The sequence below is a fragment of the Notamacropus eugenii genome, chromosome 7 (assembly GCF_028372415.1).
Source record: "Notamacropus eugenii isolate mMacEug1 chromosome 7, mMacEug1.pri_v2, whole genome shotgun sequence".
Taxonomy (NCBI): domain Eukaryota; kingdom Metazoa; phylum Chordata; class Mammalia; order Diprotodontia; family Macropodidae; genus Notamacropus; species Notamacropus eugenii.
In genome coordinates, this window is record NC_092878.1 from 82,535,964 (window position 1) to 82,559,966 (window position 24,003).

General features: G+C 40.2%; 2 protein-coding genes across 28 annotated transcripts in view; one reads left to right on the plus strand and one right to left on the minus strand.

Moving 5' to 3' along the window:
* Positions 1-2,940, minus strand: part of NEK1 (NIMA related kinase 1) — a 162,556-nt gene extending 159,616 nt beyond the window's left edge. For 12 of the 21 annotated variants that reach the window (XM_072623352.1, XM_072623353.1, XM_072623346.1 and 9 more), the window contains exon 1: positions 2,743-2,931. The gene's annotated coding sequence lies outside the window, so the exon portion shown is untranslated. Of the gene's footprint in view, positions 1-2,683 lie in introns of all 21 variants that reach the window. The other 9 variants (XM_072623339.1, XM_072623332.1, XM_072623337.1 and 6 more) reach the window with 5 other exon arrangements.
* A 49-nt stretch (positions 2,941-2,989) lies between these two features.
* Positions 2,990-24,003, plus strand: part of CLCN3 (chloride voltage-gated channel 3) — a 157,642-nt gene continuing 136,628 nt past the window's right edge. For 2 of the 7 annotated variants that reach the window (XM_072623364.1, XM_072623354.1), the window contains exons 1-3: positions 3,005-3,233; positions 17,543-17,713; positions 19,203-19,298. The gene's annotated coding sequence lies outside the window, so the exon portion shown is untranslated. Of the gene's footprint in view, positions 3,234-16,356; positions 16,478-17,531; positions 17,714-19,202; positions 19,299-24,003 lie in introns of all 7 variants that reach the window. The other 5 variants (XM_072623356.1, XM_072623360.1, XM_072623358.1 and 2 more) reach the window with 5 other exon arrangements.

A 24,003-nucleotide genomic window follows, 5' to 3' on the forward strand; every position in this document is an offset into this window, starting at 1 on the left:
TTTAATTTTGGTCCCTGCCTACTGAGAAGTTCTGTAAATCTGATTTAGAACAAGTGAAATATTAACAACCAAAAGAGGAAGTTAATCTTAATATTTTAAAGCAATTCCATAAACACCATTTTCCTTTTCCTAGCTATTTTATTTTTAACGTGATACCTTCAAGGCCGATCAGTATCATTTTTGTCTTTGGATCCCCAGCAATTTCTATAGTGCTTTGCTTGTAGGTGCTTAAATGTTTATTGAGTGAATATGAGGTACTGGTAAATAGAAATCATATTAGCAATGGATTAAATTATTATGCCCACTTATCCATTACTTTCACCTATGTCAACTTTTGAAAGGCCTCCATCACTTGATTTTTAAAAGCCTTCAAAACCTGGAAGGGACCTATATTTCCAGTCTCTTTACCCCCCTTCTCATACTCTACAGTCTAGCCAAACCAGCCTTCTCTCAGTTTCTTATAAAGGACACACCCATTGCTGTCTTTCAGCGTCTGCACTGACCTCTTGCTCAGAATGGATTCTTTCTTCACTTCACTTCACAGAATCCTCTCTTCAAGACACAGCCCAAACATCACCTTCTAAATGAAGCCTTTCCTGATACCCCTAACTGCTAGCTCCTGCCTCGGTGTTGTATTTATTCATATTTATTCAGAATATACTTTTGTGTATATTTTCCATCTACACGGAAAGAAAGTAAGCTACTTGAGTAGAGAGACTGTTTCACTGTTTTGGGCTTTATATTCTCAGTGCTTAGCACCATATCTGGAATATAGTAGGAATTTACTGATTGCTGAATGTTATAAAGCCTCTCAACTGTCAGGTGACAAAATTTTCAATTCAGTTCCCATGTACCACATGCCCTACAAAGTCCTGGGAGATGAAAACAAAACATACACACAAAAGTATATGCAAATACAGTTCAAGGACAAGGGCTGGACCTGCGCTTTCACTGGTACAGAGAATCCCAAGACGATACCAATGCAGTTTGGCACCTTTTCTGCAACTTAAAGTCTTAGGACAGAGTTATGGTGAACTGAGAGTAAGGGAATTGCCCAGGGTCACACAGCTAGGATACATAGGATGTGAAACTTGTATGTAGGTCTTCCTGGCCCTGGCCCCGGCTCACAATACATTCACCTCTCTAGCAACATGCAAAATAAACATTAGCTACAAGCTTCCAAGGGTTGCAGATATTTCAGTAATTCAAGAACATGTAATTTCATCAGTCTAGGTTTTCTCCCCACAGGCTCTGACCACACCCTTAGAAGGCAAGGGAAAGACTGATTTGGAAACAGCCTGTTTCCAACCCACAGCTACAAACTTCCAAAAGCTGAACTTGTATACAACATACAGTCAATATAGAACTGATCTTGCATCCAATATACTGTCAACATAAAGCTGAATTCATATACTATATGTGTGTGTACATACGTATGTATGTATGTATGGATGGATAGATGGATAGTCAACACAAAGTAATCTGGCCACAACCAACAGAGTAGGAGTGGGAGACTAAGAAAGACCTTCAACTGAAATGAACAGCTAACGAAACTCACCATCAGTTCCCATCAAAGCAATTTATCTTATATATCTAGTATGTATATTGTCATTTGCATTTTGTTTCCCCCATTAGGCTGAGAGGTCCCTGAGAGAAGGGATCAGGTTTTTAATTTTGCATTTTCTTTGTATTCCTAGCACTTAGCCCACAGTTTGGCTCAGAGTATCTTACAGTATATTTTACATAGCATTTAGTACATGCTTATTGATGGTGGGACATGCCAGGAACCTTCAAGGCTGGGCTCAACGTAACTTGCTCTATGAGCCTTTCCCCAGGCCCGCTGCATATATCTATGTACTGCATACATCTGTACTGTTATCTACTGTATATACTCCATTAGAATGTGAGCTCCTTGAGGGCAGAAGCTATTTGTGTCTTTCTTTGTATTCCTTGGCCTTTGTTAAGCCTGACACATAGCAACCACTTAATAAATGTTGTTGACTGAAGGACACACCAGAGTACTGAGACAGCTCAAATCCCATCTTCTGCGGAAAGCGTTTCCTCTCTCTCCCTTGCTACTGCATTACCTCTGAAATCACCACCCGTTGATACTGTACATATTTCTGTCTCTGGGTGTCCTTCACACCGCAGGCAAAACCCCACCTTCTACTGGAAGCCTTTCCTAAATCTTTTTTTATTCAGTGACTTCTCTCTATTTCCAATTTATTCAGCATACAGTTTGCATATAGCTATATGCACGTTATCTCCTCCAAACTCTGTGCCAGGCACTAAGTGCAGAGGATAGCTCCTGCTCTCAAGGGGCTCTCTTCAAACAGGAGAGGTGCACCCTGTGCAGTCATTAAGCATTTTTGACGCGCCTACTGTGTGCCAGGGGGCAGTCCCTGCTTTCAGGGGCTCCCTTTCCAAGCAGTGGAGGTGACAACACCTACGTCCATCTTCAGTCAGTAAGATGGAGCGCCCGCTCCACGCCGGGCAGGGCAACCTAAGCGCGGGCGTTGGCGCGGTCTCAGAGTCGGTTAGCTTAAAGCCGGCCCCATCCCCGTGACTGCAGGGATGGGCGGCGGCCCCGGGGGCGCTCGCAGCTGCTGCCAGGGCCCGAGCTACGGAACGGCGGGCTCCTAACGGACCCGCCAACACCGGCAACCCCCCCGGCCCCACGAACCAGCCTCGGGGCGGCTGCAGAGTCCGTTCTCCGTCGAGAGTTACGGCTTCTCCAAATACCTGGGTGCGGGCGGCCCCCGCCGGGCCCAGCTGCCTCGCTGGCCCGGCTCCGCACAGTCCGGATAGCGGCGGCGGCACAACATGCGCCCGCTCGGAGCACCTCAGCTGGGCTCCCGAGCCGCGAGCCGCAACGCGGGCAGAGGCGTGGAAAGACGGAGGCCACCGCCCCCCGCACACGTGATGACGCCACGCGACGCCGGGCCCCGCCCCTTATGCGTTCTTCTGAAAGCCCTGAGAAGGGGAGAGTAGGGGCGGGGCCGAGGACCGCTGGGCCTCCTCACGTGCCCGGAGGCGGAGGCGGAGGCGGAGGCAACCCCGCCAGATCAGGTGGAGGCTTCAAGGCCGCCTCCTTTCCAGGGAGGTTCCACGCAAAGAAAGCGCCGGACTCCAGACCCAGGAGCCCCAGGGATGAAGCTGGCGAGACCCGGGGCTGCCTTCAAAGGAGGCTTCGGTTCTAGAGGGCCAGAGCGGATGCGCAGGCAGGTGATGAGGTGAGCGGGAAAGGTTTGTGGCAGAGGTGGCCTCACCTCCAGCAAGAAAAGAGAACGCTGCGGGGTGGTTCAAGGGAGAGAGGGCTACTCCTGGAGTCACAGACACCTGAGTTCGAATTCTAATTCAGACGCTTCCCCCAGGTTCACCGACTTCACCGCGGTGTAAGCTTCTGGTGAGATCGCACTTGTCACGTCCTTTGAGCTCTGTAAATTCTACTTGTCGTTCCTATCGTTAGCGTAGGAACAGGCTTTTTATTCAGCTGCAGAGGAAGACCTCCAGGAAATTAAGGCTTCGGGTCCCAGAGGAGACCAGCCAGAGGGAGTGAGAGCTAGAAAAGACCTCTAGACAATAGACCTGAGGTCAATGGGAACTTGGGGGAAATTTTTCATCTTTGTTTTCACTATTCTTTATTTAAATGGCCTGCCATTATGAACGTATGCGACAAACGGTCCTAAAACAATGCTAGTGCTTTCCCTCTGCGATTACCTACTATTTGTGTTTGGAAATTCTTAGCGCAGTTTTAAGCGTTAGCAGCTTAATGCACTGAGACTTTTGTAACAGCCTGCAAGTCTGTCCTGTTTATACATAGTTGTTTGCATGTTTTCTTCCTGTTAGGGGGCGAGCTCCTTGAGAACAGGAACTGTTTTTGCTTTTTCTTCTTAGGCTCAGCACGTAATAAGCACTTAATAAATGCTTTTTTTTAATTTTATTTTTCATTTTTAACACAGTTCATGTCACATAAAACAATTCCAACTTGTGGTCAGGTGCTACTTCTTTTTAAAGGATTTACCATATGAACTGCAAAAGAATTTTTCTTTTTTTAAACATTAACCAACTGAGACACAAATAATATTTATGTTGCCAACTTCACAAGCTCTTGACCTAATTGTCTCCGCACTATTAATAAGAATTAAAGGACCCTAACTTATTGTTGTTGGTCTAAAGTCCTATGCCTAATAGCTTAATTTTAGACTTAACTTCGGATGTTCCCCTACCAATAATGTGTAATTTAATAGGTCTGGTATTAAGCTTAAAACCTTTTGACTATAGGAAATTACCACCAAGAGTAGTGACATTGCAGGGATACAATATCTCCCCAACTTCATGTCAATTTCAGGCAGGATTAGATTGTCCACTTGCATTCAGTCAGGCTTAAAGTCTGCCAGGTGTCAGTGGGGAAATTGAGTCAGGAGAATCCTACCTCAGCCCAGGTTGAACAGCCACTCTCCCACCCTTCCCATGAGATCACCTTCTGCAGTTCATACCAGCATCTCACTGGCTTACTGGCTTCATGGATTGGAGGCTCAGCCTGCCTTTCTTGCTATCCATACCTGTAGTTAGACTCAGAAGAACAGTCAGTTAATAGTCCCAAAGAATCTTAAAATAGCAAGTCCCAATAACCAGGTTTCAGATATGACTGTAATTTCACATTGGCTAAGGAACATCTTTTGAGGCAAGTCTTAAGTGGCTTACATGCCTTTCTATACCTGTTCTAGTTCCTGCTTAAATAACAACCATAAAATCAAATTTACCATTAAAATCTTAACATTTCCATCAGTGCCAAATTTTACCTGAGGTTACCTTCCTCTAGGAAATTTAGACTAAAATTCTTTTCCCCAAACCAAAAATGCCATTGATTTATTCCCAGTAATTAATTCAGTCTATTGTTTTAATACTAATTGCTTTTACTTCACTTTGTAACATGTCCAATTTTTCTCCCCATCTCTCCCCTCCTCCTAATGCCCCCTAATACCTTGCATTCTGATTACCCCTTCCCTCAATGTATCCTCCCTTCTGTCATACCCCAGCCTTCGCTTATCCCCATCTTCTCTCTTTTTTTGTAGGGCAAGATAAATTTCTATACCCCATTCCCTGTATTTCTTATTTCCCAGTTATATGCAATAAAAATTCTCAACATTTGTTGCTAATACTTTGAATTCCAACTTCTCTCCCTCCCCCTCTCCCTCCCCAGCCCCACTCAGAAGGCAAGCAATTCAATACAGACTAGGTATGTGTTGTTTTGCAGAAGACTTCCATAATAATCGTGTTGTGTAATACTAATTATATTGCCCACTGTCCTACTCTATCCCCCCTTATTTTTTTCCCCAAAATTGACCTCATCCCTTCTTGAAAGTGTTTATTTCTAGTGACTCCTTTCTCCCATTTGCCCTCCCTTCTAACATTCCCCTCACCCCGCTTGTCACCCTCTCTCCTACTTTCCTGTGGTGTGATATAAATTTTCATATCAAATTTAGTGAGCATGTTATTCCCTGCTTCAGCCACATGTGGAGAGAGTAGCTTCATTTTTCCCCTCTCCCCTTCTCCCTTTTCTCCTTCATTGAACAAGATTTTTCTTATCTCTTTTATGAGTTACAGCCTGCCCCATTCCATTTCTCCCTTTCTCTTCCTGGTATTTTCCTCCTTCACCTCTTAATTTTTATTTTATTTTTATTTTTGTGTGGGTATCATCTCCTCTGATTCAACACACTGTACTCTATCTATATATGGGTATGTGTGTGTGTATGTGTATGTACAATCTCTCCATCTACCCAAATACTGAGAAAAGATTCAAGAGTTATAAATATTTTCTTTCCATGTAGTAATGTAAAGAGTTCAGCTTTAGAGAGTCTTTTATGATTTTTCTTTCCTGTTTACCTTTTCATGCTTCTTTTGATTCTTGTCTTGGGAACTCAAATTTTCTATACAGATTTGGTCTTTTCCTCAATATGAATGATTGAAAGTCCTCTATATCATTGAATGATCATTTATTCCCTTGAAGTATTATACTCAGATTTGCTGGGTAGGTGATTCTTGGTTTCAATCCCAGTTCCTTTGACCTCTGAAATATCCCATTCCAAGCCCTTCGATCACTTAATGTTGAAGCTGCCAGATCCTGTATTATCCTGATTGTATTTCCACGATACTCAAATTGTTTCTTTCTAGATGTCTGCAGTATTGTCTCCTTGACCTGAGAACTCTGAAATTTGGCCACAATGTTCCTAGGAGTTTCTCTTTTCGGTCTCTTTCAGAAAGTGATCAGTGGATTTTTTCAATATTTACTTTGCCCTCTGGTTCTAGACTATCAGGAAAGTTTTCCTTGATAATTTCATGGAAGATAATATCTAGGCTCATTTTTTGATCATGGCTTTCAGGTAGTCCAATAATTTTTAAATTGTCTCTCCTGGATCAATTTTCCAGGTCAGTTGTTTTTCCAATGAGATGTTTTGCATTATCTTCTATTTTTTCAAATTTTTGGTTTTGTTTACTAACTGCTTGGTTTATCTCATAGTCATTCATTTCCCTGAGCTCAATTCTCTCTTTCAGTGAATTATTTTGTTCAGTAAGCTTTTGAACCTTCTCCATTTGGCTAATTCTGCTTTTTAAAACCTCCTTCTTCTCATTGGCTTTTTGGACCTCTTTTCTCAATTGAGTTAGCCTCTTTTTAAAGGTGTTATTTTCCTCAGCATTTTTTTGGTTCTCCTTTAGTAAGCTGCTAACTTGTTTTTTAAGGTCTTCTATTGCCTGAGCCCAGTTTAAGTTCCCTTTGGAGGCTATGGAGGCAGAAGCCTTGACTTCCTCTGACAGTATGCCTTGTTCTTCCTCATCTGAAAGGATGGGGGGAGACACCTGTTCCTCAAGAAAGTAACCTTCTATGGTCTTATTTTTTTTTTCCCTTTGTTGGGCATTTTCCCAGCCAGTTACTTGACTTCTGAGTTTCCTCTCCACAACCACCTCACCTCCAGTTCCGCCAAGCTGGCACTGGGGGCTGAGATGCAGATGAGCTGTTCCAAACCCTCAGGGGTTTTAGGTGGGGCAGGGCTGCTATTCAGTGTGAGATTAAGATCACCTGCTCAGGAGGGGGCAGGGCAGCCACACCAGGCTCAGTTCCCTCAGGGGGTTTACTATGAGACCTTCAACAATGGATGAGAGCTACTGTCTGCTTTGAGAGCCCCCTCTGCTGCTGCCTCTGCTGCTGCCTCTACTGCTGCCACCTGAGGAGGCCCGAGTTATGGGGACACCCTGCTCCCTTCTTGGCCAGCGGAAAAGACCCTTTCACTGACCTTTGGCACCTGTGGGTTGAGGGATCTGTGCTGCCACTGGAGATTGTGTCCCTGAAGCCTGCTCGGATCTACTCCTCCTGGTGCTGTGTAGCCAAGGCTCTGCTCCAGGTCTAGTGGGACAGACCTTTCCCATCAGTCTTTCAAGTCACTCTGGGCTAGATATCTCCTCCACTCTGTTGTTCTGTGGTTTCTGCTGCTCTAGAATTTGTTGAGAGTTCTTCTTTACAGGTATTTTATGGGCTGTGGGGTAAGAGTTAGTGTATGTGCGTCTTTCTACTCCACCATCTTGGCTCTGCCCCCAATAAATGCTTCTTGACTTGAGAAGGGATCCATAGGCTTCATAAGGCTGCCAAAGAAATCCAGTATCTGGGAGAAAAAAAGTTTAAGAACCTCCAGTCTAAACCAATTCCCTGCTTTTCCCCAATGAGGAACCTGAGAGCTTGAAGGGAGGGAAGTGGTAGCAGTTGGGGAATCAGGAGATCAGGAGAAGCCCCATGAGGTGGTATTTGAAGAGATCTTTGAAGGTATTGACCTGAAAACTTGGTTAAAGAAAAGGCAACAGGCTAAATGTATACATTTTATGATTTAATTAATTAAACAATTCCCTTAAAAGAAAATGGTAACATAATATTATGGAGCCAGAGATTATCTGACTACCGATACAAAGAATTGGCCAGCCTTAAATCTGTTTTAGGACAAAGTAGGTGTTCTGTGTCCTTCAGATTTATGGTCTCCATAAGTGATTAACTAGACCATTAGAAAGGAATTTCTTAATTGCATAAGTTGTAAATACAATAAGATAACAGAGTTTGACAAACTTTCAAATAGAAATTATGACCCAAGATGTCTGTATTTTCTTTACCATTAACATGCCATATCATAATACATGTCTACAAATATTAAGATATGGAAAACGTCCCATTATTCAAGATAGCATCTTAGGTTATAGGTCTTGTAAGGAATGTTAAGTCAGCCCTGGCTGGTGTTGACATAGGAAGAGGCATTGTCTGAGTTTGCTTCAGAGAGAACAAAGAAATTATTCCAAAATTTTATGTTAAATATTATCAAAGGAAACTCAGTTTTCTAAAAGAGAGAAAGGAGCGCATTTCAGGCATAGGAGATAGTGATGTTGTCAGACCTGTGCTTTAGGAATAGATGTCATTTTGGGATACATAAAGGATGAATTGGAGAAGGGAGAGACCTGCAGAAAGGAGACCAATTAGGAGGCTATTGAAATAGATTAGGCAAGTCATGAGCTGCAGCTCTGAGAGACACCTGAATGTTGCATTTTCTTGTCACTGAGACACAGATGTTTTAGTGGCCAGTGATTCTGTGCCCAGAACTGATTTAAAAGTTAGTTAATAAACATGTGTTAAATGATTACTTAGGTAGCTCATGGATAGAGCCCTAGGCCAGCTCAGACACTCACTAGATATGTGACCCTCTGTAATGGTAATTTAAATGGGAAGATCTTTCCCATCCATTAATAGGCCCATGTGACCTGCTTGAGTCACATATAAACCTGAGTCACATGAGTCTGTGGTGGGAGGAGCTTGCAGAAGGGATGGAGCTGAGCTGAGAAGTTGGTCAGACTAGTCAGAACTGGGAAGGAGAGAGAAAGCAGGCAGCTGGGGCAGCAGCTAACCTGAGTAGGAGAGCTTGTTTGTGATTTTGTTTAAGGGAGCTAGTTTGTGGGAAGCCTAATAGAGGGAAGGCTTGGGGATGGTAGTGCCCGCTGCATTGTTAGTGTGTATAGATTTCTTTGTTGCCATGATGGATTTGGTTTTCTGGTGTTGGGATTCGGCTTTTTGGTGTTGGAATAGATGTTTTGGTTCTGTCTTCCATTTGGAGAGTCTGTTATACTTTGTGATTCAGAACTGTGCAGGCGTATTTATGGCTGCCATAGGAACTGTGAATATCACATTGGTGCTGCTCTCTCTTAACCTCTCTTTGCTTTAATCCAATAGAGATAAATGCTTGTAATAAAGTGGTGGCCCCTGGAGAGAAAGGGACATATGCAAAATCTTTTGTGGAGGTAGAAGCAAAGACTTGGTAGTTGATTTCTGTGTGGGGTAAGGGAGAATAGAATCATGGGTGACTCCAGGGTTGTGAACTTGAGTAATAGTTGTGCATCATAGAACGTAGGAAGTCTAAATACAGGGAACTCAAATAATATTCAAGTACCTCATTTAGCATTGTCTTCACAAGCTCCATGTAGCCTCAGTGGTGTTACCATGTTACCATGAACTCAGCACTGGACATCTTAACCTTTACCTTGAGGGTAGGGACTGTCTTTCTTTTGGTTTGGATTCTGCATTCCCAGTACATAGCTTAGTGCCTCACACTTTTAAGGGCTTACAGTAAATGCTTGTTGACTTGACCTCTGTGCAATCTTGAAATTTAGGTTGAAGTAGGTACGGTACCTTAGCAGAATCCCCTGTCATTAATTACTAAGGCACATAGTCAAGAACTGTTGAATATTTGTTTGACATGATCATAAAACCATATATTTGAGAAGTCAAATTGGTCAGTACTTTTTCTTTGAGGTAATGCTATCCAGGATAGATGGTTGTTTGCTTCTCTTTTAAATGTCTTTAGAGAGAGATTTCACATCCAGTAACTTATGCCAGTATTTATATTTGCCCTAGTAATAAGAATTAGTATACCTAACAGACCCACCCTAAATTGCTGCTCTGATGTCTTGCTGTAGTGTGATCTTGGTTTTTTAAGGTTGACTCAGTAGAGCACAAGTTCTGCTCATTTCAAAAAGACTAAGAAAGGCCAACAGTACAGTTAATGTGCTTTGTCTAAGTTCTAACCCAGATAAGTGCAGAGATGTTAATCAACAGGTGAGATGGGTTTGTTTGTTTTTCTTCCCAACTTCAGCAATTTATGAAATGATCATCCAGAATGCAGGGGGTTCCAAGCCTAAAGGACCATAGTGGGAGAACTGGACAGTACCTTGAAAGAAGTCATTTAGTCCAGTCCCCTTACTTCATAGGTGAGGGAACAATGCCTCAGAGTTACACAGTAGTCAAAGACCCACAGTTTGAACCTGTGTTCTTTGTTTAAAAATTGTGCTCCCTTTCCCTGGCACTGTGCTGCTTTCCAAGGGTATAGTCAGCACCAATAGAGAGAGGACCCGGAGTGAAGTCCTTGGAGTACTGAAATCCCTGGCTGCTATTGGCTTATTTGTTAGTAAATAGCAATTCATGTCATACAGAGAGGGAATCCATGGCTCTACCAGATCCTGTTCATACAAATACAGGCTGCTTTTACTGAAGGTTGCTTCTGGTTCTTGACTACTTTATAGTACCACCCCCAGATCTAATTGTTAGCAAAAATCTTGGACCTATCAATGAATTTCAAGGGAGCAGCTGCTATTCTGACTCTAAATTTACTCATATTCTTTTAATCCTCTTTTTGGCAAACTCCTTTGCTGGAATTAAGTTTCTTTTGGTTAAAGTCCCTGGAAAACAGCTGATTATCATTATCTTTTGGCTAATTACTTTCTACTGAAGACCAGTTAATTGCACTTGCAGACTAAAATCTTTTTGACTCCTTTATCCTATTTTTATCTCTTTAATCATCTAAAAGTGATGGTGTCACATGACTGAGAAAACTTGATGTAATCTATTACAGTCTTTTGTGTTTTTTACATTTTTAGAATACTTTCTGTTAAAAACATTGGTATTATTATTGTTGAATAGAAAATAAAATTTCTTGTTAAAAGAGAGAAAATATAATTAGTTAAAAATGTAGATAATAGAATTAATATTGAATATTTCCTCTGAGAAATAATTTTTACAGAAAATTTTACTATACAGCAGACACACTGTGGAATGCAAAAAATCTTCATTGGATCCCTTAAGTAGGCAGTTATCCTTTACTATTACCCACTAATTAGAAAGTCTTATATACACACCACCCCACACATACAACCCCTCACACCCTCCCTTCCATTCCCATCATCTGTGGGATCAAGGTCTGTGAGTGACTGTTGCACTTCTACCCTTGGCAAGTTAGGGAGACCCAGTTCCTCCCTGCCCTCCCCCCCAGAATAAAAGTAAGGAAGGAAACATCTGTAACCAACAGGCTCACATTGAGTTGGAAAGAGAATACAAGAGACCTCATTGGAACAATTCTAAGATAGGAAAAAAGATAATAAGGTTCCTGAAATTGTTTCTGGAAGCAGGGGAAAAGACAATACCCAATAAGAGTGGATAGAAGGGGTGGTCAACAATGTCTAAAGCTATGGAAGGTCTAGGAAGTTAAGTATGAAAAGAAAGTCATCGTATTTGACAACTCAGAGTTTATTGGTAATCTTTGAGGGAGCAGCTTCGATTAAGAAGAGAGGGAATTGCAGGGATCTCTTTACTGACACTGATGCAGGATTCCCTTGCTTTGCCCGTGCTTGGATCTGGGTCACAGTCCTGGGTGGTGGTCCTGGGACAAGGTGGAGCACTGGTATGGCAGAGCTTGTGGCTGCATTGGAAAGGGAATCTTCCTTACATTTCTAAGGTAGAAAAGAATTCTTGTGGTAACTCACAGACCAGAGCCAGGAAAGGAGTAAGCACCTCTCCTTTGATCATACCACCTTGGAAGAACTGAAAATTGGGAGATATATGTGTGTGTGTGTGTGTGTGTGTGTGTGTGTGTGTGTGTGTGTACATATATATTGATGTATTTATATCTATTGATAAATACATATGTCATTATATAGATAATCATTTGTGTTTGTCCTTTGTTACTGAAGAAGACGATGCCATCAGAGAAATAACAACTTGACTTGCACTTGACTTTGTTTTGAGTGAGGGAGGGTTGTGCAGGTCACCAGCCTCACTTCTCCTCCAGAACCATCTGAATCCAGTGACCAGATATTCATCAGGGTGACTGGACATGATCCAGGATGAGGCATTTGGGGTTAAGTGACTTGCCCAAGGTCACATAGCTAGTGAGCGTCAAGTATCTGAGATTTGAACTCAGGTCCTCCCAACTCCTGCACTGGTGCTCTATCCACTGCACCACCTAGCTGCCCTAATCATTTAATATCATTTGAACCTCAGTAAGGGCCAGAGCCTGAACTAACGAACCAGAAGAAGCACCTTGGCTTAACAGATTGGAATAAACTCAGAGAATACCTCTTCCTGTGTCAACAAGGCCAGATGGGGCTGACTTAAGAGAATTTTTTCTTCTGTTTATAGGGTAAGACCTTTAATCCAAGACACTATCTTGAATAGTAGGACTTTTTACATATATTATGTTATGCCACGTTAATGGTAAAGAAGACAGCTATCCAGGGTCATAATTTCAGTTGTTACTTTGTCAACTCTCTTATCTTATTGTATTTACCACCTATTCAATTAAGAAAATTCCTTTCTTATACTGTAGTTAAATGTATATAGAGATCATAAATTTGAGTGATACAGACATACTAAGTTGAGATTGTTCTAAAACATTTAAGGTTGGTCATTCTTTTATCACACAGTTAGAACTTATGTTTTGTCTCTGTGCAAGCATGTATCTGCTAACTTTAAGAGAATAAACAATATGAATTTATCAGCTAGCCTGTTTGCCTCTTTAACCAAACTTTCATGTAGATAATGTGTATATGTATATTGTGTGTGTATACATGTATATATGTATATATACCCACACATACACATTTAGTTTTGCTTCATTCTGTATCAGTTTGTATAAATCTAATTAGGTTTCTCTGAATATGTCTTTCATTATTTCTTTATGGTACAATAATATTCCATTACATTCATGTGTTATAATCTATTCAGTCATTCCCCTTCAGTCTACTCATAAAGCCACCATTCTGTGTATGTCTAATTAGCATGTAGATGAACTATTTTAATAATGTGCTAATTGGTCCTCCATCCAGTTTCACTCCTTTTTCTTTTCTTTATTCTTTTTTTAATTAATTCATTTGTTTTAGTTTTCAACATTGATTTCCACAAGATATTGAGTTTCAAAATTTTCTCCCCATCTCTCCCCTCCCCAAGATGGCATGCATTCTGATTACCCCTCCCCTCTATCATCCTCCCATCCCCTTCCCCTTTTTGTAGGGCAAGATAGATTTCTCAACCCCATTGCCTATACATCTTATTTCCCAGGTGCATCTAAAAACAATTTTTAACGTTTGTTTTTTAAAACTTTGAGTTCCAAATTATCACCCTTCTTCCCTCCCCACCCACCCTCATTGAGAAGGCAAGCAATTCAACATAGGTTATACATGTATAGTTATGCAAAACACTTCAATAATAGTAATGTTGTAAAAGACTAACTATATTTTCCTTCATCCTGTCCTACCACCCATTTATTCTATTCTCTCCTTTGACCCTGTCCCTTTTCAAAAGTGTTTGCTTCTGACTACCTTCTCCCTTCTAATATCCCCCAATATCCTCTTCCCTCTACTTTCCTACAGGGTACAATACCCAGGTTGTTATGTTATTCCCTCCTTAAATCAAATCTGATGAGAGTAAGGTTCACTCATCTCACACTCTTCCCCTCCATTGTAGAAGCTTTTTCTTGCCTCTTTTATGTGAGATAATTTAGTCCATTCTTTCTCTCTCCTTCTCCCAATGTATTCCTCTCTCCTCTCTTAATTTTATCATTTAGATATCATCCCTTCATATTGAACTCACCCTGTGTCATCTGTGTGTGTGTGTGTGTGTGTGTGTATGTGTGGGTATGTATGTATATTCCCTCCAACTGCCCTAATACTGAGAAAGGTCTCATGAGTTACAAATAACATCTTTTCATGTAGGAATATAAACAGTTCATCTCCAGTCATCCTGATGAATATCTAGTCACTGGATCCAGATGGCTCTGGAGGAGAAGTGAGGCTGGTGACCTGCACAGCCCTCCCTCACTCAAAACAAAGTCAAGTGCAAGTCATGTCATCATTTCTCTGATGTCATGGTCCTCTTCGAAGATGAAAGATGGACACAACAACAATGAACAGTTCAACTTTAATAAGTCCCTTATGATTTCTTTTTCCTGTTTACCTTTTCATGCTTTTCTTGAGTCATATTTAAAAGTCAGACTTTCTATTCAGTTTTTTTCATCAAGAACACTTGAAATTCCTCTACTTCATTGAAGTTCCATTTTTCCCCCTGAAGAATTATACTCAGTTTTGCTGAGTAAGTGATTCTTGGTTTTAATCCTATCTCCTCTGACCTCTGAAATATCCTCTGATCCCTTAGTATAGAAGCTGCTAGATCTTGTGTTATCTTGATTGTGTTTCCACAATATTTGAATTTTTTCTTTGTAGCTGCTTGTAATATTTTCTCCTTGACCTGGGAACTCTGGATTTGGCTACAATATTCCTAGTAGTTTTCCTTTGGGGATCTCTTTCAAGAGGCAATTGGTGGATTCTTTCAATTTCTATTTTACCCTCTGGTTCTAGAATATCAGGCCAGTTTTCTTTGATAATTTCTTGAAAGATGATGTCTAGGCTCTTTTTTTTTTTATCATGGCTTTCAGGTAGTTCAATAATGTTTGATTCTCTCTCCTGGATCTATTTTCCAGGTTGGTGGTTTTCCCATGAGTCAATTCACATTGTCTTCTATTTTTTCATTCTTTTGATTCTATTTTATAAGTTCTTGATTTCTCATAAAGTCATTAACTTCCGTTTGCTCCACTATAATTTTTGAAGGAATTATTTTCCTCAGTGAGCTTTTGGACTTCCTTTGCCATTTGGGTTAGTCTATTTTTAAGGTGTTATTTTCTTCAGTATTTTTTGGGGTCTCATTTAGCAAGCTGTTGACTCATTTTTCATGATTTTCTTTCATCACACTCATTTCTCTTCCCAATTTTTACTCTACTTCTCTTACTTTATTTTCAAAATCATTTTGGAGCTCTTCCATGGTCATATTTTTCTTGGAGGCTTTTGATATGGGAGCTTTGACTTCCTTGTCTTTTTCCGGTTGTATGTTTTGATCTTCTTTGTGACAAAAGTAAGATTCTGTCGTCTGAGTTTTTTTATGCTGTTTGCTAATTTTCCCAGTCAAATACTTGACTTTCTAACTCTTTTTTTTACGTAGACCTCTGTTTCCAGTGTGTAGGGTGGCTTGTCCCAAACTTTAGGGGTTTTGTGCAGCTGTTTTCAAAGATACTTCAGGGGGCCTGTAAATTTTCAATTCTTCCATGGTGGTATGATCAGAGGAGAGATGTTTACTCCTTTCCTGCCTCTGGTCTGTGAGTGACCACAAGCTCTCTTTTCTGCCTTGGAAATATGAGGAGGATTCCCTCTCCACTACAGCCACAAGCTCTGCCACCACACCAGTGCTCCTCCTTGTCTCAAGACCACCACCCAGGACTGTGACCCATATCCAAGACCAGTCAAAGCCAGAGAATCCTGCCTCAGAACCACTAAAGAGATCTCTACAGTCCCACTCTGATCAGCCCCTTGATCCCCACACCATCTGTGGGCCAGGAGCTCTGGAAGCAGCTGCCACAGCCACCACCACCTCTACCTCCACCTCTACTCACCCCACCTCCAGGCCTTACTGTTCTCCTCTCTCACTCAGGTCCAACAGAGTTTTTCCACTGACCTTCTATGCTGTCTTTGGCATTTGTGGACTGAAAAGTCTGAAAACTGCCACAGCTGACAGTGATTCAGTCCCCTGACACCTGCTTAGGCCCACCTGTGCAGGCTGGCCTATGTTGGATTGTGCTCCGCTCCCAGCCTGTTGTGATAGACCCTTCCTGTTGATCTTCCAGGCTGTCTTGGGCTGGAGATTTATTTCACTCCATCACTTTGTGGTTTCTGCAGCTCTAGAATTTGTTTAGAGTCATTCTTTTACTCCACCACCCCCAGTTTCACTCCTTTTTTAATCAATCCTTTACACATCATGTAGAACAATATTTCCAAGATATAGTCCTGACTAAATCACTAATTTAAAAAACTTCAGTGGGGAGGCATGTTCAATAAAAGGAAGGAGTAAAACAGTACAATTCCCATACATGTATTCCAAAAATGTTAAACAAAAAGGCCCTACTGAATGATTTGGAAAAGAGAAACTATAATGAATACTTTCATCCAACCTAGAGTGGTGAAAGGAAATAACCTGAAGTCTGTGGACTTGAGCAACAGCCTCTCAGGCAGGAGCCAGAATGAGTCAGATGTAGCTCTGGAGGCATTCCAGCTTGCATATCCTGAAAACTCTGAGGTACTCAAGCATGCATGTCCCTTACAAGTGAACCTGAAAGACTTAGTTTCCAGCATGCTACTGTCAAAGTAATTTTCCCTAAGTGCAACTATGACTGTGACTCTCCTAATCTACCAGTTCCTGTGACTTCCTATTGCCTCTGAGATAAAATGTAAATTCCTCTGTTTAACTTTTACAGCCCTAAGCGTCTGGTCACTAATCTATCATCCTAGCTTCATTGGACCTTACAACCACTTCAGAATTCTGTGAACTAACCAAACTGGTCTTCTGTCTGTTGCCTACACTTGACGTTATCTTTTTTTCCATTACTTTGCACTAGCTTTTCCCCATTCATGGAATGCACTCCTTTCTTACCTCACCCTCATCGAGTCTCTCTTCATTTAAACCTTCAGTTGCTACCTTTTTTCTTGAGAATAAAATATAAACTCTTTAATTAAGGCCTTCTGCATCCTGTCTTCAACCTGCTTTTCTAACCTTAATTCATATTCAAGAACTGTCCTTCATTTAGTCTGAAACTATCTTTTTAGCTGTTCCCCTAAATCAGAGAACCATCTCCTCTTTATGCATTTTAACAGGCCATTCCCCACACTTTTCCCTTAGATTACCTTTGTATTTGTTTAAATATTTCTTCTCTTGTAAAATGTAAGCTCTTTGTGGACTGGGGACTGTTGTTTTTATCTGTGTTCCCAGAGTCTAACCAGAAACCTTGCAAATAGTAGGTTCTTCATAAAAACTTCCTTGAATGGAGTCCATTTGAATATTGAATTCACCAAGAATTTTTTCAGGTATTGGAGTGGAGAAGACTATTATGTAAAGGTCAGATTGTAGAAGAATATAGGAATGCCTTGGGGGTGGTAGCCGGAGGAAGGGGGAATGTCAGTAAGTGACAGCGGTTAGCATCTGACTAGAGTCATATAATGCAGGTTTAAGCCTTCCTACAAACTATAAAAACATTTGGTTCTGATGTAATACTTATTTTAAAAATGAGAATTTGTTGCAATGAATGAATTAGGGAATAATTTGAGCATAATACGAATGCTTTGCTTATGCTTAGTTTTGTTACAGAGGATGAAGAAAACTGCTCTCATCTGTGGAAGAGACAAGAGGGCAGTGAGCCCCATCTATCCATATCTGCTGTTACAACTTTCCATCTGTATCAAATAACTCTTCTTATGCCACTTTACAATAACTTATAAGTTGCAGCCCTTTTGACCCCCACTTCAGGTCTTCTTCAAGGTAACGTGCCTTATTTATTGACTCTTCTAGTGCAGTAGAAGGTGTGGACTGTCGTTCAAATCCATAGGTTCCACTCTGTACACACATCTTCCCCCATGGCCTTGAGCCTCGTCCCTGAAAGAGCTGTACTCCTTGGGCTGCCCTCAGCCTGTAGTCTTGCATGGATTTTGCCACCCTGACCAAGTAGCAACCCAAGGCTGCCACTGTTTATTGTAATATTTCTTCACCACTTAACGTATATAGAATTATGCTACCATCTTTATTAGATTTCTGTCATTTTTTCAATATTACTAATGCAGTTTTTGAGGGTTGTGACCCTAACCACATTTTTCCAGAGCCCATAAGCTCTGTGGCTTTTATTTTGAGATTCTGCATAGCTCATATGTTGTGCCATAACAGAATTAACTATACTGTTACTCATATCTTTAAAAGCCAAATTGAATATTGTCAAAAAAAGAGTTTGGAATTATAGTTGTAACTGCCTTTCCATGAGGTACTTTTCCCAGTGGAGTCCAGGCAAATATGTTTTTGCCTTTGTTCTGTGAGATTCTTTAAATAATATATCTGTAGCTGGAAGGAACTTCCAAGTTCATTTAGGGTAATGCCCCTCATTTTACAATGAGGAATCTGATGACCAGGGAGATTGTAGCTTGCCCAAGGTCTCACAAAGGAAGTGAATATCAGTGATAATTGTTGACCTCAGATCCTCTGATTCCCAAGTCACTGTTCATTTTATTGTTACACACTGCCTCTGTGAGGTACACTTGGAGAAGACAAGAAAGGTGAGGAGAAAGGTCTTTCTCATGAGAGCTGTTTTATCTATTACTTTCTGAAGAAACATCATTAAGCAAATTCTATTGAAGAATCTATTAGTAATTGGCAGTTTGTGTGAGTTTTGGGGAAAAAAAACCCACTGTGATGGCTAAAGAGAGGTCAAAGAAAAAGAAAATCATAACATTTCCTGAGAGACTGAATTCTACTTTTGTCTTAAGGATAATTATAAATAGGATTCTTAAGAGACTTTGGAATGAAATTGTTTCTGGACGTGAAATCACGTCTTACTACAAAGTGAAGGTTTAAGATGATTCTGGCTTTGATATTTCTCATGACCAAAATATTATAAATAATTATCTGTGTCTTTGTGTCATTCTTTGATACATTGCTAATAAGTTTTAAATTCAGCCATTATAATATTTCATTATAGATGATTAAAGAATTCACTGTAGAGTAACTATTATTGGAACATGAGATTTCTTCAATTTATTCAATAATTTTTAATGATATGGGGTGGGGGTTTGTGCCAACTGATTGAGAATGAAGTTGCAGTGTTATTAGTTAGAATACCCTCAGCATACTTCTGGGTTCTCTGGAGCTCTGTGTGATAAGATTAAAACATTATTTGCCTTACTTGATTATTGTGAGAAATATACTTTTTAAACCTAGAAGAGTGTGATTGTTGTTGAAATTGAGTATTGTTGTTCCATCACAGCAGAGCCCATCTACCAACAAATTCTCAAAGATCTGGTTGTATCCACAGTGTCAAGAGGATCACAGGAGGGAAGGATGGAAGAAGGCCTATTCTTAGGTACCTAATAAAGTCTTGTTGATTTATTTGTAAAGGATGCCTTTTAACTTTTAAGGGTACACATGTACTGCTAATTCTACCTTCTTTGTTTCTAGCAGTATGTTTCAGCTATGGACAGCTTCTGGCCAATATAAGTGTTTTTGATATAAGAAATACCCCTGCTGAAGGGCTCATCACAACCTCCATCTCCTTGCTCTTCATGGGACAAAAAGTAAAGTTAAGATTATGCCCCAATTATTAGGCCTGCAACACTATTTCATGCTCTTGGGTAATCGGTGCTCTGCCCTCTGCTCTTTATTCCTACCCATTGGATCAACATCATGCAATTCTAGTCACTAAGCTTATTCTGCTGATTGGGCCTTTATTTGGATTCATCAGACATGCAGGTGGGTACAGAAGGCATTGGATAGATTTTTTTCAGACACCTTAGGAACAATTTGAGTATAATGTCATGCATTTTGAAGTGATTTATGCCCCTGCAATTTTTTAGTGATTTATAAACTCAGTTTTTCATGACCTTGTGTACTGAGTGATTGTTTTGTACTACTATGATGTTATGATTTAATCCTAGGATCCCAGTCAACATATAATCTTGTTCAAAATCATCCTCCAATATCTAAGCATGACTGCCTGTTATCAGACCTTGGAATAAGAGGAAGTGGAGTTTCTTTTATATAAAATAAATAATAATTTTTGTGGAGAGGGTAATGCAAATGGATTCATGAAAAGTGGACATTGTACAACCTTGGGAGTTACCTAGCATCACAGTGGCCTTTCAGCAATACCTGTCATTTGATTTGCTAGCTGCTACACCCACTTTATCCTATACTTGTTCAATCTGATCCCGTACCTCACTGATATACTCCGATACTCAAGGAATTTTTCATTGGAGCCCAATCATCAAAAAACCTTTTAGGTAAACAGAAAGATGATGCAGCATGGCAGTCTTGCTAACCAATAAAAGCCTTTTGTTGTGGAAATAAATATTTCTAGTATGCCAGTTGAGGTTATTCTCTTCCAAACTGTTCCGTGAGCTCAACCCAGAGCTATGTAGCTTTAGGTGAGAAGCTTCAGTAAAAGATGTACTGACCCCGAAGACAACATTTGAGACCAAGCACTTTGACTTGGAAAGAGCCTGTGCTTAATCTCCACAAACAGAAGCACTTCTAAGCAGGCCCCCAAGCTCAAATGGCAACAGAGAAAGTAGATGTTCTCTTCACCCAGTTCATTTGTTCCATAGTATATGTCCCAGGTCACCACCATGGACAGACATCCTCTAACAAGGAAGCCAAAGCACTGCTCACTCTATGCAGGTAATTGCTCAGAAAATTTTATAACCAGTTTCTTCAAGTTGATCTGACAAGAGGCATAGGACTCTTACTCTTAGGTCTAACTTTCCACCATTTAAGGAGGTCCCTCCCTAAAGTTGCAAAGAGAATGTGTCTGAAGACCTTTTCACCCAGGGCATCTTCCTTCTTGGTTTCCAGTTTTGCCCCATGTTGGGTGAAGGTACTCAAACTGTTTTATCTTTTTTTGGTCCACCTTGTACACTGTGTACAATCCTCCACAGCCAGTCTTCAAAATTGGGTGGTCATCCAGAGAAACTAAAAGGATAGTAGAGATGTAACTTGACTGATATACTTTCTACCACCAGGATGACTGGTTATCCCTCTTGCCCGCCATAGAGAGTTACTTTAACAACTTGGTCCTTACTTTGTATCTTGAACATGATCTTTTACTCAAAGTTTGGTTTTGGCCTTCATTTTTTTTTTTTACACTACACAATCCCATTCCACCTCACCTTTTACTGCAACACCAGCAGTAAATGACTATTTGGGGGCCCTACAGGTATCATAAACCAACTTACAAGATATGTTACACCTACTCAAAGATGCCTACAGTTGTTTGGAAATGGGAGACTAAATCTCATTGATAATTTGGACCCTATCAGCTGACAGACTAGCGAAGAAACTGGCAGATCTAACAATAGGACATTTTCCCGTTATTCAAGTAGCAAGGATGGTCTTCTACCAGTCATAGCTCTTGTCATCTGTGCACATTTACGCTGTTTAATTGATTTCTATTCTGTAGCCCATACACTGCACCACAAAAGCCTCAGGACTGACTGGCAAAAGAACAAAAGTAATCATTGATGTATATAGATTCAAGGAGTATCTCCAGGATTTGGTGTAGTGAGAAAAAAGTATAGTAGAGGAAAGATTGTAGAGCTAGCTTTCCACCTTCATTCTCAAAAGTGAAGGTTTCCACCAACACTACGTCACCAAATCCATGTTGTTTCGGGCAAGGAAGACTTCCTGGGCGGAAGAGTAATATCTTTGGTCCCATAAATTCCATGGATTTTAATGAAGAAATGGACTGCTCGGAAAGCACTCCAGCTGCTAGATCCACCCCCCCACCTCCTCATAGATTTCGTGGAAGCTAATGAGAGCAATGACAGCCCCAAAAGTTCCCAACTACAGGGGTTTCAATGAGATGAGAGAATAGGGTCATCTAGGTAACTAGGGACTAAAATTATCTTGTACCTGTGTAATCTTTGAGTGCGACAAGTTATATTTTCATTCTCTGTCAAGCACAATACTTCTCTCTCTACTGGCATTAAACTATTGGCATAGCCTGAAACCTGGACCTTATTTTTTTTGGGTCAATTTTACCACAGTCTCAACTCTTTGGGAATCACCAGTTTTTACCCTATTTCAGTGTCTGAAACTGCCTTCTGCCTCTGGTGCTTTCTAACTAAATTGACCTATCCTTTTCCCTCTTGTAATTGGCAGGTTCTCCGTAGTACTGCTCTGTAGTCTATAGTGCTGGAACTTTCCCATTCTCTTTCCCTTATAACCAGAACAAGAGAGGGTTTGATCTAAACAATGAACCTTGATTTGTGCCTTACTCAGGGCCTGGACCTTATGGAACAGTACTAATTAAGTGTGAAGCAAGAATGTCTTATCCTCAATTAAACTCTCTCAGATGTGAGGTTGGAGGCAGGCTGTACAACCTTAACTAATTCTAATCTTTCTTGTCAGGGTCAGTGTTTGGGTGAAATGAAGAGTATGTCTCTTAACGGTGAGTTGTAATCCCAAGATTGGTTAATATAGAGCTGATGGTCAAGGACCACCAAAGCTTACTTTTTTAGGAATGTGAGTCAGTGTTTTGGAAGAAGCCATTTATGAGGAAACAAAGAACCTACAGAGTTTGTCTTAATTCCCTGCTCTGGTGTGATGTTTCAGGTCAGCAGGAACAAAGGCCAAAATATACTGAGTTGACAGTCTTATATGCTGTCCTGGTAATCACAGAAGTCTTCTTGACTGTGATAGGACCATCCATCCACTTAGTTTAAGTAGGCAGCAAAATGATATGTAAAGTAGTATTTTAACAAAAAGTTTCAGTCTTCTTGTAAAATCTAAATATGAACTACATGTAACGAATTTTTAGTGGTCTTTTTAAGAGTGTGAACAAGGACGGTTATAGCTGTTTTTACTTAAACGATAACTGGGTTTTTAATTTTGTATGTACAGGCATTAAAATATGCAAATTTTGTGTAAGAAAATATAAAAGCATAAGAAAATACAAGAATATAAAACACTCCATGCCTCTACACACACAGAGAAACTTTGAATTATTGTACATATGTCTATTAACTTCAACTGTTTATTGATAAATCCTGTCCCCTGCCTGCTGAAAGGTAATTTAGTGTGGGCCAGCCTTGGAATGAGAACTGGTATCAGTCATGCCTTTGACACATACTAGCAGTACGATTTGGGGCAGATCATTTAACCTTAGAGCAATTTCCTATGGCAGGAAGTTGTGGATGAGTTGGTGATAGTGTGTATATGCTTTTCATTCTTTTTTTTTCACTCTGCAGTATTTCATTAGTCTTAACATTGAGTTGTTTTTTAGAAAAAACTTTATTATAAATGACAAGAAGAGTGGTTAGTAGCTGGCTGGCCTTGAATTCAAGGCATAGGTTCAAGTCCTGAAAATCTGTACAACTTTAAGAATGACAAGAGGAAAATGTTAGTAGAAAAATGAAATTTAATCCTTCTAACATTTAAATAATCTGAATTTTCTAATGAGAAGAGAGTTAGGGAAGGGATCAAGATGTTGCTTGCAGGAAATACACTTATTATAAAATCCAGTTTCTATATTTAAACCAAGAAATTATTCTAAAAAAATACACAGTATTTGTAGTGATGACACCTGATAAAATAGAATTAAAATTAGAAAATATTAAATAAGCATTATATAGTGGTAAATGGAAAAATAAATTGCAAACCATCTAATTTCCTTAAAAATTAACAGTGATGCAGAAAGGAAAAATAAAAGATGATAATAGGAAACAACACTTCAATACTCCATCATCCAAATATGTTAAGACAACAAATATTTATTGAGTGTCTACCTTGTGCCAGGCCAAAATAAGAAATGAGAGATCTGAAATATTAAGGAAATTGGTAGATGGCATAAACTAAGTGGGAGGATTAGGAGATATGCATTCTCTTCAATTATATATGGAATACTCACAAAAACTGGTTATGTAGAAGGAACAGAGAGCCTCTATGCAAAATTTAAAAAGCAGCAGTTTTGCATAGACTTATGTTTTATAAACACTATATATTACATATACATTTTTTTCCCACTACTATGCAATAAAATTCAGTAACAAACAAAAGTTAGAAAAATTGCATGG